This window comes from Pteropus vampyrus, unplaced genomic scaffold (assembly GCF_000151845.1).
Source record: "Pteropus vampyrus isolate Shadow unplaced genomic scaffold, Pvam_2.0 Scaffold12, whole genome shotgun sequence".
Lineage (NCBI taxonomy): Eukaryota > Metazoa > Chordata > Mammalia > Chiroptera > Pteropodidae > Pteropus > Pteropus vampyrus.
The window spans coordinates 15,836,817-15,847,844 of record NW_011888793.1 but is presented as its reverse complement, the minus strand read 5'-3'; the positions used below and the strand labels follow the sequence as shown (position 1 = coordinate 15,847,844).

The window sequence follows — 11,028 nt, the reverse complement described above, 5'->3', positions numbered from 1 at the left end:
CCCAAAAGCCCCCAGAGCACCACTTCCTTATTAAAACTGTCTATCTCCCATTAGAAGTAACCACTAATCTAGCTCTTATGGGAATCACTTTTTTGTTTTGCTTTATAATTATGACACAAAAGACTGCATTTCTAAGCAATAGAATTTAGTTTTGCTTTTTTATGAAGGCAATATATTTTCAGCTAGAAATTATTTGATGTATGTAGAAGCCCAGGTCATCACCACTCATTACTGATTAAGCACAGGCAACGTGATCCAATCACAGCAGGAGGCAAAGTGTGTTTCCCCCAAACAGCCTAGTTATGCCTGTATTCATTAGTTAATTGGTTTTTAAACAATATTTTCTTCCATTTAAGCTCTTGTCCTCTTGATTCCTCCTTTTTAATATTCTTCCTGTTCCCTTAAAAATGTCACTGGAGGTAAATGTTAAAACACCATTTTATAATACATTAAAAAATATCTTGGGCTATTTCTGTATTCATGACTGTAGACTGTTCCAAATTTAAATTTGATTAAGCTAATCAACTACCATTTGTCTACACGACAGTGTGATTGGTATTGATTAGTTCAGTCTTGCTGATGTCTAGAAAGACTGCTAAACCGTTTGAAAGAAAGTTGTGGCTTGGGCAGTTCTTAGCACCATTCTGCCATCTCCTGTGTAGACCAGTCTATTGATCTCATAAAACTTATGGATGTACTTCAAATTGTTTTACTTGTATAAACCAATCCGAGAAGAGTTTAGCCCTTTAAAAGACAGTTGCCAGGCATAAAGAGGCTAAGAGTTCAATGCCTCAGAGTATTTGAGACTAGCAGAAAAAAAATGAAGTTATTTTTCTTCAGCTCAAAAAAGACTAAAGGGACAAAGACTCTAATACATTAATAAATGAGACATGACCCTTCCCACTGATCCCAGATATTAAAGCTGCTTTTCCAAAGTAAGAGCTTTATTTTTCAAGAAAGACAGGGTCATGCGGGAAAGAAAAAGATCAGAAAATGAAAGGTGATGTCACATCAGAGCAGTTATAATTAATAAGTGCTATTGGAAATGTTATGATAAATGTCAAGAAGGTAAAAAACATAATTTTAAGTGACTGTTGCAACTTAGAATGTTGTTTAAAAAATACTTGCAAATACAAATTTGTGTGTGTTTAATCGGATCAAACTAAGTCACAATTAGATTAAATACCAGATGTAAACTAAATTATTTCAGGGCATGTAGAATTAATCTCTCTTAGTTCCTCATGTGCAAAATGATAAGTCAACTTATGCCAAATGGGAACAGTATATAACACCATGTTAGAAGACTTTACAGTATGGGAGATTTAAAATATATATGAAAATAGAATAATAACTCTATGTTTCTATCACCCAGCTTCAGCAATGATTAACTCAGGATCAATGGCGCCCTACTTGGACACCATGTCGTTTCATTAGTAAATAACATTTCAGCACTTATTTCCAAATACATGGACATTTATTGTTATTTTTACAGTTATTGTTGTTTTATGTTTGTAAAATCTCTTCTCAAATAATTACTTTACTTTTTATTTTCCCCCATAATAGTTTTCAAACATTAGTGTGAGTGAAAATTATTAAGAGAGCACCTAAGATAGAGCTCAATAATGTGCATTTTGAACATGCATATTGGAAATTTTGATACTGTTGGTCCATGGAACACACTTTGAGAAATACGACTGTAGAATTCCATATTAGAGATTCGAAATAATTCAGTGAAGTTAAAATAATAATGTTTCATGTGAAGACCACCTTTAAAGTTTTTTTTCCTCCATGTCTATTGTAAGTATTTAGAACTCATTAATCTAACATTATTTGCTATTTCCTTTATGATGATTTTACGTTTCGTTTTCTGTTTAAGTTTTAAGTAAGATTATATATTTGTTTTCTGTTTAAGTATGTTTAAGTTTAAGTAATTAAGTAAAATATAGATGTTATATTCTTCAACAAATTGGGATTTTATCACTTCTTTTAGGAGGTATTTGTTTTAGAAAATAGCTTCTGATCCTGTTTACAATATTTGCTGTGGAAAATATTAAATATTTAATTTTATAAATTGTAGAGCTGAAGTTGTCTTTGGGAAGAAAGACATAAATTTGGATTTTTCTTAGAAATAAACAATAGCTAAATAAAAAATAGCATTCCTCTTATTAGTTAAAAAAAGTTAGAAAATTATTCTAGTGGAGAAAGCTTGGGATGCACTGATTTCTCTTTTTGACTCTGTCCGTGAAGGCTAAGAATTGATCTACCATATGATCCAGCAATTCCTCTACTGGATATTTACCCCAGAGACTTGAAAACTCATACCCCAAAAGATATTTGCACACTGATGTTCATAGCAGCATTATTCACAGTGGCCAGGATATGGAAGCAACCAAAGTGTCCCAAGATAGATGATTGGATAAAGAAGCTGTGGTACATATATGCAATGGAATATTACTCAGCCATAAGAAGAGATGAAATACTGCCATTTGTGACAACATGGATAGACCTCGAGATAATCATGCTAAGCAAAATAAGCCAGAAAGAAAAAGTTGAAAATCACATGATATCACTTATATGTGTGATATCAACCTAAAAGAAAAAAATGAACAGGACAAACAGAGACTCATAGACATGGACAATAGACTAGTGGTAAGAGAGGGTAGGGGAAGAAGGAGGAGGAGAGAGGTAAATGGGGTAAAAAGAGTCAAATATGTGGTGACAGAAAGAAATCTAACTATGGAAGGTGAACACACAATGCAATATATATATATATATACACCTTACTGTTGAATTGTACGCCTGAAACTTACTGGATTTCATTAACCAATGTCACTATAAAAATAATTAATAAAATAAATAATAATAATAAAAAGAAAAATGAAACATGAGTTGAGACACTTAAAAGCCAAGCTAACCTTTGGCCAAAATTCTTGGAGTAGAAGGATTGTAGTGAGGAAAAGTTATTGATTGCTCTTTTATAAGTTGTCAGTAAGCAGGGGTTCTCACGAGAGACAAACAAAAGCTTTCCATGTTAAAAAAAATGGAAAGAGAGACAAACAAAAGCTTTCCATGTTAAAAAAATTTAGACATTGAAAAACACTCTCATCAAACATTAATACAAATGATTTGTACCTCTATTGGCCAAAAAGGCAAGTCTAACAAGAAGAGATACGTGGTCACCAAACATTCCAAAAGAAAAATGAAAATCAAAGATCAACTTTCCTGCCCATATGACACTCTTAAGGATTTGTCCTTGTTTTGGCTGCCAGAATAGGGTCTTTACACTGAGACTGAAATTTTCAACTTATATGCCTAAACATTTCATCTCTTATTCTTCTTGGCCTCTTCTCTGGTCTCAGACCAGATCCAGGTAAGTCCTTGCTTATGCCTTCAGTGAGGATGTATTTCAGACTCTTGGGATCATTATTCTGTAGATCTTCTTTCCTGTTTTGGTTCCTAAGTATGTAGAGAAAGAGATGTTGAGGAAGCAGCTGGACCTCCAGGAAGGAAAAGCTCAGGGTCCATAGGATAGATCATATGCCACGTTCCCACATTCTTTCCCAGATGCAACAGACGTCAGACTTCTTTGTGGAGTGTTTTAATATCTTAAGAGGTGTTCTAAATTGTGGAAGGAAAAAGACTTACTACTGGTCCCTTAGGAATAACAGGTTGTAAAGAAGCCCTGTTTTCTGTGTAACTTATGTTGGTTTCTCCTCTTGCATTATTTTATAGGGGCCCTAGAGCCTGGGGTATAGGCATACTTATGAATGATGATACGAATATGCCTGTGAAAGAAGATAGAGTTATTAAGATAGAGACTGATAACTTCCATCATTTTCAGTTTCTTCTACTTTTAGAATAAAGGTAAGTGTGGATGTTGCAGGAAAGAACAAAGAGCATCTCACACCAGGGCCTGGTGATGCTTACTTCAATTCTTGTACAGTTACAAAAATATTTGAAGTCCATCTAGGTCACCAGTTGTACAAATCAGCTGAACGTTATTAATAGATGTAAAAGGCAGATATGATTCTAAGGGTTGAAGTAAAACAACGGAAATGGAATTCATAACTTCGATGTGAGAGAATATTATAGGTAGAGAAATGCAGGGAGTTATATTAAAATTTTATGGTGTCCAGGTAAATGCACCAGGAATGTGCTATTAGGTAATATAGAAATACAGACCCTCTAATGATCAATTGATATGTTCCACTGGGCCATTGGTTTGATTTCTGAGTTGGAGATTTATAGCCTGTGAGTTCCTTAAATGGTGTCATCAAAAACTAGGAGACATTTGGGGAAGAATATCCTTATTTTAAATGATATGTGCTTAAGTATTTGGTTGTAAAGTGTCATACTATGTGTGATTTATATCCAAATAGTTCAGTCAAAAGAGAGAGAGGGATAAAACAAATGTAGCAAAATGTTAACACTTGGTGAATCTTAGTAGAAGGTATCATTCTTCCAATGCTCTGAAGCTTTGAAAATTTTGAAAATAAAAGTGGGAAACAAAAGAAACCATACAAATATATTTATAAATATAAAGGTAAATACCACATAAAATAATCAAAAGAGTTGAAATTGATTTCCTCTGGAGAGAAAAATCTGATAATAGTAGTTGACTACTTTTTTTCATTATATGACTTTTAGAACTATTTGAGTCTTTAAACTCAATGAATGCATTACTTTGGTGGAAACTAAACACTGGCTTTAAAAGAAAAAAAATCAAATAGGCTGGGAAATCATATTGTTACGTGCTTCATGGAATCAGAAAATTCATTGGTAAATATGCTGGAACAGTTTTATCTACATGTATAAAGAAAGAGTGCACCATCTTGATGAAGACTACAATCGCTCCAGGAAGAGGATGGTATAGCCATATGAGGGGGAAAGTCAGAGAGGAAATATAAGGAATCTGAGTGTCAGGAGAAGAGACAACATTCTCTATGAGCACTTAATTTAGTCTTTCTTAAGAAATGATACAAAGTAATTTATTCATGAAGAATTACATGAGCTTGGTCATTTCATAGATCAAATGGAATCACTAGATGCTTTTATTGGCTCACTACATCTCAAAGGTCATTGTGTATACCTCAGCTTCATGGGTAGGTTATAGGTGCCCTAGAAAACTAATTTACTAACTATGGGTTCTTGTTCAAGAGGTCAGAGATCATCGTGGGTAGAGGAATGCAAGGAGCTACTTCATATTTTATTATTGTAATGGGGAAAGAGCTCACCAACCCGATGTTTATGTTTTTATTTTATTTTTGTTTGTTTAACAAGAACATCAGGATGCTTAAGGGGAGGGAGAATCTTGATGATACTTCTGTGTTCCAAAGGTTATATCAGTGTACTTTTAAATGGACTCAGACTTGATCTCTTAAAGGAAAAGTAGTCATAGGTGATAATCAGGGTAAACTAAACCATTGAGTAGCTTGGGCAGTGGCAAATGATAGGATTAAGAAGTTGGTATGCTCTTTACATATGAATTAGTGCAGACAATCATCAATTCCACCAAGAGATTTATGACCAAGGTTTGGACCATGATGCTGTTAAATATTTCTGAATCTTGGTGCAGGTTAACCTGTGCTGCTAGTCCTTTTTCTCTGCTCTGTTATTCCATTTTTGCTCCTGGCTGAGGTGCAAGAACTGCACGGCTTCATTGGTAATTGATCTTGCCTCCTATCAAAGCTGGTAAATAACCTTTGTGGCTGTCTCATTATAGAATGTAAGAAGTTGCAACTCAGTGCTGAGCTGTCTTGGAGGCCATGTGATACAAATGACTCTGCTGCATGATGGAAGAGAGATCCAGACCCACATCAGTCTTTGTGCAAATGAGAAATAGCCTTGATTATGTTAGGCCAGAAATGATCATCCTCATTAAATGTATTATGATTTGGAGAAAGAACTGGAAGACCTCCAGTTCCACAATGAATCAGTACATTGGCGTCAGGTACTTCAGAGGCATTCCTGGATACTGAGGGTACTGAGTTCTAAAGAGAGTAGATTCCACATCTGTGATTAGATCATGGTTCCTGGTTGGCAGGATTAGGTGGAAGCCTTCAGCAGCTGCCATTAGTCAGGCTCTGCAGCAAATCTCAGCTGCTGCTTGGAGAGAGAAAAACCAGTCACTTAAGGAAACAGAGAGGCTCATGAAAGATATTAGTCCAAAGTATCCTTGTATGTTGGTCCCAGATGTCTTTTTGAAAACCCCTAGAGAGAGGGGTGTGAAGTAATTATCTGTAGTTGTGTTGTAATTTTGATGTGGTCATGAGAGGAAGCGAGCACAGTGTTTACCTGCTCTGCCATCTTGACCGGACTCTTTTTTCACCCCTTTTGGTTTCACATCTCTTCAAACACCTTTGTAACTGTTCCCTATATTTAAGGTCCCTTATGAACTACCTGCCAGGGGCTCTGTTTTCCTTATTAGACCTAGTCGACTTGGGCTGTAGACCTCACTGGGGTCATGGGAGCCAGGTTTGAATGAAGTAGTGCATGGGAATGGACCTATAGATGCAAAAGATAGAGGGCGATGCCTTTGGATTTGTAGAGTGATTTGGAAAAGATTCTTGGCAGAATGGGACATTGAAGGAGGAAGGCATCTTTTATGGGGTTCCTCTATTGGTGCTGTTAAGTAAAGAATGTGCATATTCCGCATCCCATTAGCCATGTTTTAGTCTCTCAGTTTTGAGTGGGTGTACTTAGGAAATCCTCAGAGCATCTAACTTTTCTCCTGCTAGCTCATTATCAGGACCTGAATCTGCATTTTTCTTCCAATGAACAACTACACTCATTATCTCTCCTGGTGTCTGAGGGAAGACCTAGACCTCAGAAATATAGACAAATTGTTTTTGAGATGTCTAAGCTGGTTTTCTTAGGTAAACTTTCTCTTCCATCTGGACGGTTTGCCTTTTGCAGGTGGTAAGGCCCTTATGTAATTTCTGACTCACTTGCTAATACAGGTATTGAACCATGCCAATGCTTTAAAACTTGGATTCAGGTTCACAAATGCAATAATTAAAGTGAAAAAATAGAGACTTAAAATAATTAAATTAATATTTTTTCTCAACACATTGAAGTTTTATTTAAAAGATAAATATAATTAACACTGCCTATTAATACATTAAAAGTTTATCAACTTAGCTATTGATCAAACATAAAAATGTGCTATGTCCTGCCAATAGTACTTAGTTAGACTTAACTAATACTCCTTTATTTTTGAACTATTTCGTTAGTGTTTCAGTATGATTTTTGAGCAGTCACTTAGGAACTAGTTTAATTGGATTCATTATATTACTACTCAAGTCTTTTAATATTACCTACTATTATTATTTTAAGTGCATGTGTATGTTCATAAAAACTAATAATGCCATAATAATATCCTTAAAAACATTCAAATGTAAGTTCCCAGATTTTCTACTCATAAGTTCACTATTCACACTAAATGTGAGAGAAAAAGCAAAGAAAGGTGAACTTAAATGCCATTAACTTGAATTAGTTCTAAGCTTTTGGAGAGAAGCTATAAATTGTTAAGGAGGAACTTTAAAGACCAAATTGAAAAACACTATTTCATTGTAACATGCTTCATTTCATGCTTTTTTAAACTTAACCAAGGTGATGTGTACTTATGGTGGCAGAGACGTTCCAGGATTGTTTGCACAATTCTACTCAGGCAAACTGGGTCAGGCAAGGAGGCATGATTGAAATGACAGATTATTCCAGTTCTCTTTCAATTCTTCCTCCTTTGTATCTAGTCATCTCTAACCTGTCATTTAAGCCCAACTCAAATCCTTCTGCCTTTGTACAGATTATTTTATTTGGAAGCCCTCTGCTTATTCCTAACCTGTTTGGTTATATCATTGGCTCCTATAGTTAACACTTCACACAGTGGGAAATTTTATTCCTTTTTTTGTGATGAGAAAACTGCACAACCTAACACTTTTTTCTCTTTATATGTGACATTTGTTTTTTAATTGGAAAAAAATCAGGAGAGCAGGCATTAAGAAAAACTCAAATAATACTAAATAGTTATAGTTTAAAGGTCAAGTTTTTCCAGTGTTCTTCCCCAGGCCCATTTCCCGCCCAGATGTAACCACCTCATTCAACACTTTTTCACAAGTGCTTCTTCATGCTTCCGTGCCTTTGCCTGTCATTGTTTCTCAGCCTGGAATGCGTTCTCACATTCTCTGCCCATATTTCAAGACTCTTAATAGTGACATGCTCTGTAAACTCTTTCTTGATACTCTCAGTCAGCATTCAGCATTATGTTCTCTCAATATGTACTCCCTCGATATGATGCTTGTACTATTTGACATTCATTTTGTCCTGTTTAGTAAAAAGCTCTTTAACTATCAGTTTCACTATAGTATGATATTCTTTCCTTAAGGGAAGGAACACATTTATTCAACTTTGTTTCTCTTACAAAATCTAACCTAGCCACTCTTACTACATATTTAAGTGACCGGATTAAATATATATAATATAATATATTTATTATCCATTCTTTGAGGCTTTGTCACAGCCAGACTGTTAATATCTTTAGGGCAAAGGCTGGAGCTTTTTGCTTTTGTAATACAATAAAAATGACATTAATTAAAATATTATAATAGCAACTTTCTGTAATGCTTTGTTTTTTAAATAAAGTTCTTGAATTTACAAAAAATTTCTTTGAACTTCACAACATTCTATATTAGTAGGCTGCATTGGTCTAGGGAAAAATAATACTCTGTCTTTTAAATGGTCTTTGGAATTAGATAGGCCTGAGTCTGAATTCCTTCTCTGCTATTTTCAGGTGTGAAATTTTTGGAAACTTTAACTTCTATAAGCCTCAGTTTTCTCATATTAAGACTAACTGTTAGTCTTGTAGAATTGATGAGAGAAATATGTGATATGTGACACATATTTGACATTAAACTTAAATGAAGAAGCCCTCTTACCATCTCCTTAGGAAATAGAACCTTACATAGGCTAAATGATTGTCTAAAGCCATGTTGCTGGCAGAGTTGCAAATGCAAAGCCAGGACTGGCATCCAAGTCTTCTGAATCTATGCGTATGTACATGCCTGTCCCTTGTGCCTAAACTCTGGGCTGAGACTGAACATTCTGCAAGAAGCTGAAAACAATTTGCCTTTGCTATCATCCTGCTACCATATACACTCCATTGCCTAAGATACCACTGAAGACTGCCATCTCCTGGTGTGATGAGAAAACTGAGGTTTAGAGGTTAAATGACTTGGTCAAGGTCAAATAACTGTTTAGAGCCATGTCCACCTTGCTGCTCTCTCTCTTGCCCATGTGACTGAAACATTGTGGTTTAATCTGGATGGACCCTGTGTAGAGACAGCTACATCAACAGGAATAGCAGCATCAGGCCTGGCTCCAGAGCATCATGGAGAAAGACAACAACTTGGTATTTCTTTTCAAGACAGCTTCAGAGCAATATGATGACATGAAAGAGGAGGATGATTAAGATGCGAAAGATAGTGAAGACTCAGAGAATGATGAGGACATGCAGGACATGGACGAGATGTGTGATTACAGTGCGTAGCTTAATGATAGAGAGGTCATTGAAGTAGACATGGAAGGCAATGAACAAGATCAGGACCAGTGGATAATGTAGTATAAGTCCTGACATTTGTTTATGTTTTTCTTTATATAATATAAGTGCCTGACTAAGTTTGTTGCCAAGGCATTCATTTCAGAGAAGCGTTTACTTCAAAGACAGCTATCTGCAATGAATATATTGCTAGCCACATGCCCAGATAAAGAGCCAGGTCACCTCCCCAACTAATACTCCTCTTTTTTAGAGACCTTTGTTGATTTCAATAACTTACCACTGGGCTACTAGTTTGTGTTCTCTTCCTGTGCTTTAAATTCCTGCATTATATTTTAAACTTACCAATATTGAGTGAACATGTGAAACCCTAGGCCCCCACCCTGGACCCCAATAAAAGCATAACCCCAGGCCAATATGTGCCCACTCTTTCTACCTTTGACCTCACTCTGTGACTCCAGGTGTGCTGTGTAATTTCCAAACTTGTAAGTAACAGAGTTTTTGAAACTTCAAAGTTTCATCATGGTTATTGCTGAAGGGCGTCTTGCAATTATAAGAATCACAAGTCTGGTCCAGCCACAACTTTGGTTATTGTTAGGCTGAGACCAGTACAAAACAGATAATTTAGGTAGACAGGCAAGGTGGCCTGAGGAAGATTCCAGGACAGCCCAACATGCTTTATACTCCCTGCAGAACCAGCCGATGGCTATTTAGGAAAACAAAAACAAAACAGCAAGAAAGACTTCTTCTCACTTGGGCTACCCTTAAGAAAACGTCATACCCAACCCATCTCCAAGTAAGGAAATACAGATAGTAATATTGTCAGTAATTTATTAAACTGCCGAGGTTTATCTGTTTCCCCTGAATGAGTATCTAGTTAACATAAATTGGTTAAAATTATACATCCAGTAATTGAATTACTACCCATGAAGTGGAACCAGGGAGAAATAGCTATTGAGCTATAATGAGTGAAACTCACATTCCCAACACATTCTTTCTGCCAACTGTGCTCCCTCTTCTTCCCTTACTAAGATTTCTACAAATTAAGTTGGAAAAAAAAAAAATGTGGCATGTGCATAGTGAAGCAAGAAGGATTTTTAATGAAAAGAATAAACCCTCACATGCATTCAACCACTATGTTTTAGTATAAGGAGGCTGAAAACCTTTTATGATCTCATGGGAACTGATCAGAAGAAGTAAAAAGAAGGACTTGGCAATTAAATGTGAAAACTTAGAAGGACTTGGAGCTCCTGTGATGTCATAATATCAAGTATTTGCTGGGAATATTTTAAGAAATAAAATTAAACCCAATTTCTGAAATTACTGAGCTTTAGATCAGAGCTTACCATATTTGTAATGCATAAATTAATTACCTGGGGATTGTGTGAAAATTCAGATTCTGATTCAGTAGCCCCCTTGGAGGTCTCTAGGTCTCTAACAAGCTTCCGTGTGTGCTGAGGGACCATAAACTGAGCAGT

At 35.8% G+C, this 11,028-nt stretch overlaps 1 pseudogene; it reads left to right on the top strand.

Annotated features, from left to right (window-relative positions):
• The first annotated feature begins 9,185 nt into the window (after positions 1 to 9,185).
• On the top strand, positions 9,186 to 9,616 carry LOC105305760 (annotated as a pseudogene).
• The last annotated feature ends 1,412 nt before the right edge of the window (positions 9,617 to 11,028 follow it).